Raw genomic sequence first — 5,832 nt, forward strand, 5'->3', positions numbered from 1 at the left:
GTAAAGGTTCCTGAAAAGGCCTCAAAAAGACCCGCGGACCACCAGTTGATAATCACAGTTATAGCTTATTTTGCGGCTCTGGACACATTTTATTAGTGCGTTGAGTGGCAGAAATGTCTCTTTGGATTGTAAACTTTGCAGACCCCTGAGTTAGACGTATACGTGTTTGGTATCTACAGAAACATCAGAATCTTGGCTACAAGCTGGTAAAAAACATTTAGAAGAACATCCAAGACAGTTAAAACTACAGGCAGTTGAAGATAAAATGATGAAAGTGAAAATAAAATTGGTTTGAAAATTTGTCAAGTCAGAGATGTCAAAATAATTTGTCTCAAATAGGAGGTAAAATGTGTTTTTTTATATTGTTTAATTATCACTACCTTTACAGGGTTCTGTATGTTGTAATCATGATTAAATGCAGCAAAAATAAACTATTTCAAAGGTAACAGATCTTTTTAATACTTGATTTATTTACATAATGACTTTAATTACTGGATGTTTGGCCCCTCAGCTGTTGACCTGCAGTAACTGTGAACCCCGGAGAAATTAGYTGACTAACCCTGATGTAGGACAGTCGCAACACTTAAAAACCCTTATAAATTCAATTAAACTCAGCTTATTTAAAAATGTATAAATGTTTAGACTGTGGTCCCTCCCATCCAAGACCTGGATGTTTTTGTTTTCTCTCACTGAACAAAAAGCGGCAGTAAAAGTGTGAAGTGCGCCGCCTCACAGGGACCCGGGCGCCGTTTACGCAGAGGGTTCCCTCGAGCCGACGCGTAATTAATTATCCTGCTGTTCGGAGGCGCGCCGCTTCCTGTTCCGACTCCCACCGGGCCGCTGAGGTAATCGTTCCCGCCGGGACATCTCTGCGGCGCYGACACATTTTAGTTTGTTAGAGAGAAGAGACGAAATATTCCTGTTCTTGGTTGGCTGTAACTCTCAGCTACTACCACAACTCAGCTTAAAACCTCTAAACCTGAGTTATTTGATGATTAGGGTTAGAGTCAGGGCTACGAAGTCTTCATAAGAACAAAAATACAGATTTGTGTGTGACAGAGAGAGGGGTTTTATTACACGTATGTCCTTACGTTTTACGTTCTCCGAGTTCCCATCCAGAGCTTTAAAAGCTCGATGGCTCCAGCAGGCGACATGAAAGTAGTGATTTTTTTCTCTTTTTAAACCTCCCTCCATAATTCCAGGCCTTTCTGTCCGGCCCGTGTCATTACAGCGAGCTGCATGTAGTTATTTGTGTCCTGCGGCCGGAAACGTGAGCACAGAGGAAGCCAATCTGTGTGGGAGGCACGTCGAGGCCGAAGGAGGCGACCGATCTCAGATCAGTGAGTCCGGAGGCGTCTGCAGGAACTCTGCCTGCTGGGAGCAAAAACTCAGAGCTGACATTGTTCAGCTCTGAGCTTCAGCAGATGTTTGGGACACATTTGGACTCGCAGCTGCTTTTATAGCTAAAAAAAAAATAAAAATTCTAGTCTTTGTTTCCCAAAATGTCTGAAATGTGTAAAAATAAACTAAAATAAACGGTAAATGAAAGGCAAAGAGCTCATTTATTTGGATAAAACGAGGTAATATGAGTTGAAGCTTAAAATAACAGAACACTAGCTGAAAGCTAAGTGTAGGAAAACGCTAATATGTGGAAGAATGCTACTAGAAATAGCCAACAACTAACTCAAGGCTGAAAGTTTGAAGATAAAAGCTAATTATAGCAAAAGGCTAGTCAAAAATGAAAAGGCTTTCTAAAGGCTAAATGTAACAAAATGGATACTAAAACTACCAAAAAGCTAACCAAAACTGTATAGTAGCAAAAYRCTACCTAAGARCTTAAACTACCAAAACRTTTSCTAAAAGCTTAAACTAGCAAAATGTAAACAAAATGCAGCAACGCATTAGCTCAAGGCTAAAAGCTAACTTGCAGCAAAAGGCTAGTCTAAAATTATTTAAAAAGATGCAAATAAAAGACTTCTTAAGCATAAAAAGCTAGCTAAAAGCAACAAGATGCTAGCTTAAAGCAGAAAGGTGATAGCAAAATGTAACAAAATGGTAGCTAAAAAGTAAAAGCTTATCTAAAATCAATAAAAGGCCAACATGAAGCARCAAAATGCTAGTTAAAAGTAACAAAAGGCTAGCTGACAGCAGCAATATGTTAGCTAATTAGTAATAAAAGTCTAGCTAAAAGCAGCAAGTTGCTATTCAAAGWAACAAAATAATAGCTAAAAAGTAACAAAAGGCTAGCTAAAGGCAACAAKATGCTAGATTAATGCAGCAAGATACTAGCTAAAAGTAATAAGAGGCTAGCTTTAAGCAGAAGATGCTAGTTAAATATAACAAAAGGCTAGCTGACAGCAAGATGCTAGCTAAAAGTAACAAAATGTTAACTAMATGCAAAGGGCTAGCTAAAGGCAACAAGTAACAAATAACTAACCAATGTTGTACAAGTAGCAAAATGTAAGAGCTYAAACTATCAAAAGGCTAACTAAAAGTAGCAAGATGCTAATTGATAAGACAAAAACCAGCTAGCTGAGGTGTAGCCCAGGACACGTAGTTCCTACTTTCATGACCCAGCTCTGCTTGGACCAGCTGTTAGCGTAGAACCATCCTGTTTTTTCAAAAAGACTAGAGCAGGTTAGATACTGACTGCTCGTACCCTCTCCACACAACCCCACTTCAAATAAAAAATGTTTTGTTTGTTTTTATAGAACRAACAGGCATGTTTTTCAGCACCTCCAACCTGCAGCTGCTTGGTTTTGAATGTTTGTTTTCATCTTGTGGGTTTTCTAAGGTCACACATCAGAACTTCAGGACATCCTTGGAAAAAGCGTCCAGCTGCCAGCTTCATGGGTCTGCAGCTGGTAGAGTGAAAAATATCCTCCTGAATGACACTAAATGGTTTCTCAGTGTGGTGTGAAGGAAGTCTCCTCGTATTCTCTTAACGATGCTGAAAATATCCTCGGCGCTCTCTTTACGAAGCGACTCCCTGAACGTGGACCCATTGTTGGAGGCAGCTGAGTAATCAGGCTGGATTTGGAACATCCTGCCCCCGTCCCCCCCCTCGGCACTCGGAGGTTCGGGTCGCTCTCCTCTCCACGAATAGATGCTGAATCGTCCCCGAGACGCCGGAGCATCCTGCCTGAACAGGGAGAACGTAAACAGGCCCGCATGTTGTGTCTGCTCGGCCCGGCCCGAACACAGAACCTCGGCTGTTCACCTGCACGGCGGGAAAACGGCTCGCGGACGTGGAATGTGTCTTTGAAAACAATCCTGAGTGTTAAACTGAGCAACCTGGAGTTTGAATTAAAGCTTTGCAGCTGATTTAAAGAAGGTGTCCTGTTCTTTGTTTTAGTCTTAGAGAAGCTGAAGCTTCGWGTCGATGGAAGCAGAATGATTCACTGAAGCTTTTTGAAGTGAGACTCCTCTCTTGTTTTGACTCGAGACATCAGAGCTGATGGTTCTTTGGTTTGTTTAGACTTTTTATTTTCACTTTTGTTTCAATGAAACTTTGAAATGTAAAAGGCTACATAAATAAACTTGCCATTGACTGTTTTTCTGCATAACCTAGTATTTATTTAAGAAAAATAAATAACTAGACTCATCTTGAAATTGTGTCTGAGGTGTTTTATCTGCAGCAGCCTGTGTGTTCACATGATAACTGTCTTTAATCACAGTTTCAGGCCGCAGGGCTCGTCGATTTTTGTTTTAAAAACAAATAATGAAAACCGGAGGGTTATTTGTTTTTTCATTTTAAAGGCAGATATTCAAAAAAAAATCGCAGCCGAGTGCGAAGCGGCCAGGATGAAGCCCAGCGCCTCCAAATCCGAGGCCATGGTCTTGAGCCGGAAAAGGGCAGAGTGCCTTCTCCGGGTCAGGGGGGTCGTCCTGTCTCAAGTGGAGGAGTTTAAGTATCTGGGGATCTTGTTCACGAATGGGGGAAGAAGGGAGCGGGAGATCGACAGGCGGATTGGCGCAGCGTCTGCTGTAAAGCGGGCGCTGTACCGGTCCGTCGTGGTGAAGAGAGAGCTGAGTCAGAAAGCGAAGCTCTCAATTTACCGGTCGATCTACGTTCCTACCCTCATCTATGGTCATGAGCTTTGGGTCATGACCGAAAGAACGAGGTCCCGGATACAAGCGGCCGAAATGGGTTTCCTCCGCAGGGTGGCTGGGCTCTCCCTTAGAGATAGGGTGAGAAGCTCGGTCATCCGGGAGGGACTCAGAGTAGAGCCGCTGCTCCTCCACGTCCAGAGGAGCCAGTTGAGGTGGCTCGGGCATCTGGTAAGGATGCCTTCTGGACGTCTCCCTGGTGAGGTGTTCCGGGCACGTCCCACCGGGAGGAGGCCCCGAGGAAGACCCAGGACACGCTGGAGGGACTATGTCTCTCGGCTGGCCTGGGAACRCCTTGGAGTTCCCCCGGAGGAGCTGGAAGAAGTGGCTGGGGAGAGGGAGGTCTGGGCCTCCCTTCTGAAGCTGCTGCCCCCGCGACCCGACCCCGGATAGGCGGAAGAAAATGGAAAAAAAAAACAGATATTTAAAAAAAAATCTAAAAACTGATTATGTTTTTGTTTTAAAAAAACAATATTGCAAAAAAACGGATGTTTTTTTCTTTTTATACTCCAAAAACGGAAAACAGACCGTCTTTTCATTTTTGCAGGTAAATACAAGGCGCTCTGCTCACTTTGATGTGTCGCTCTCGTCAGTCTGCAGATTTCAGCGCTGTTAGAACGGCTTTACAACCAAATTCTGAAGAAACAGTGTACATGGTGAGAAATGGACCATCTTCTATGACAATCTCTGCAGCTACTTCCCATTGTTATGGAGAGGAGGTGTTCCCAGAGGAGCATCAGGAGATTTTGCTTGGAAAATGCTTCATCTTACTGTAATGTTACATTCACACAATGTGGATGGGAAAGTTTCTATGAAGTTTCCATTGGTTTGTTTTTTGTTATTTATAGTACAAAATAAAAAATGAAAAACAGTCTGTTTTTTGTTACTTGTTTTTAAAACTAAAATCAAATGAACAAAAAGTACAGGGACCCTGCAGAAAGTCACTCTGAGGGTCACAAACAGCCCACAAGCTTCACTTTGGAAACCCTTGGCTCAAAACCTTCACTGGGTCACAATCCAAAACGTGTTTTYTTTAATGGTCAGAAGCTGTAAGAAGCTCCACACATCAGGATTTATGTTTCAGCAGCTTTAATATTAAACATATTCAGTGGTGGGCACCAGCCSGCTAAAGCGCAAATCCGCTAATTGCGGACCTAAATATTTCATTTGCACTTTAACAGTCTTACTAATTTTTATAATTCATAAGCAGATTTGCACTTTCTAAAATTAAAATGCAGTACCACTATTACTAATTATCTACCAGTCATTATTATCTTCAACAGCAGAAGGTATGACTGTCAATAAATCACAACACATGTGATCTATCCAACAGCACCCCTCCCAGATAAACACACTTATTGTGAAGGTATAAATCCTGCTGACTGTTGCTTTGGGTCACGGTTCTCATTTCCCACAATGCTTTGTGTCTGCTTACGTAGCAGGAAGGCAGTGTTTAGTACTCCCTTTCCCAGCAAAAACAGTTAATGTTTGTAATCCATAATAAAATTTTGTATGTATTGATTAATTTTTTTTTAAAGTTTAAATGCTGGAGCTCAATACTTGACGTAATTGGTCGAAGCAATCGGCCAACGGGGTTAGACTGACATCTAGTGGTCAACTGGATCAACTACATGGAAAACTTTAAAATCCAAGCTCTTATTTTGAAGGGAAGATAGTTTCCTGAACTCCGTGCTTTCGTTTCCCGTCACAAATCAAATCCGT

At 42.1% G+C, this 5,832-nt stretch overlaps 2 long non-coding RNA genes across 2 annotated transcripts in view; one reads left to right on the forward strand and one right to left on the reverse strand.

Annotated features, from left to right (window-relative positions):
- LOC106525930 (uncharacterized) overlaps positions 1–4,847 on the forward strand; it is a 14,525-nt gene extending 9,678 nt beyond the window's left edge. Inside the window, exon 3 of the long non-coding RNA XR_001311193.1 lies at positions 4,658–4,847. This is a non-coding gene — a long non-coding RNA (uncharacterized LOC106525930). The remainder of the gene's footprint in view (positions 1–4,657) is intronic.
- LOC106525928 (uncharacterized) overlaps positions 1–5,832 on the reverse strand; it is a 101,608-nt gene that overhangs the window by 39,720 nt on the left and 56,056 nt on the right. The gene's annotated exons all lie outside the window — the stretch shown is intronic.

Source organism: Austrofundulus limnaeus, unplaced genomic scaffold, assembly GCF_001266775.1.
Source record: "Austrofundulus limnaeus strain Quisiro unplaced genomic scaffold, Austrofundulus_limnaeus-1.0 Scaffold248, whole genome shotgun sequence".
Taxonomy (NCBI): domain Eukaryota; kingdom Metazoa; phylum Chordata; class Actinopteri; order Cyprinodontiformes; family Rivulidae; genus Austrofundulus; species Austrofundulus limnaeus.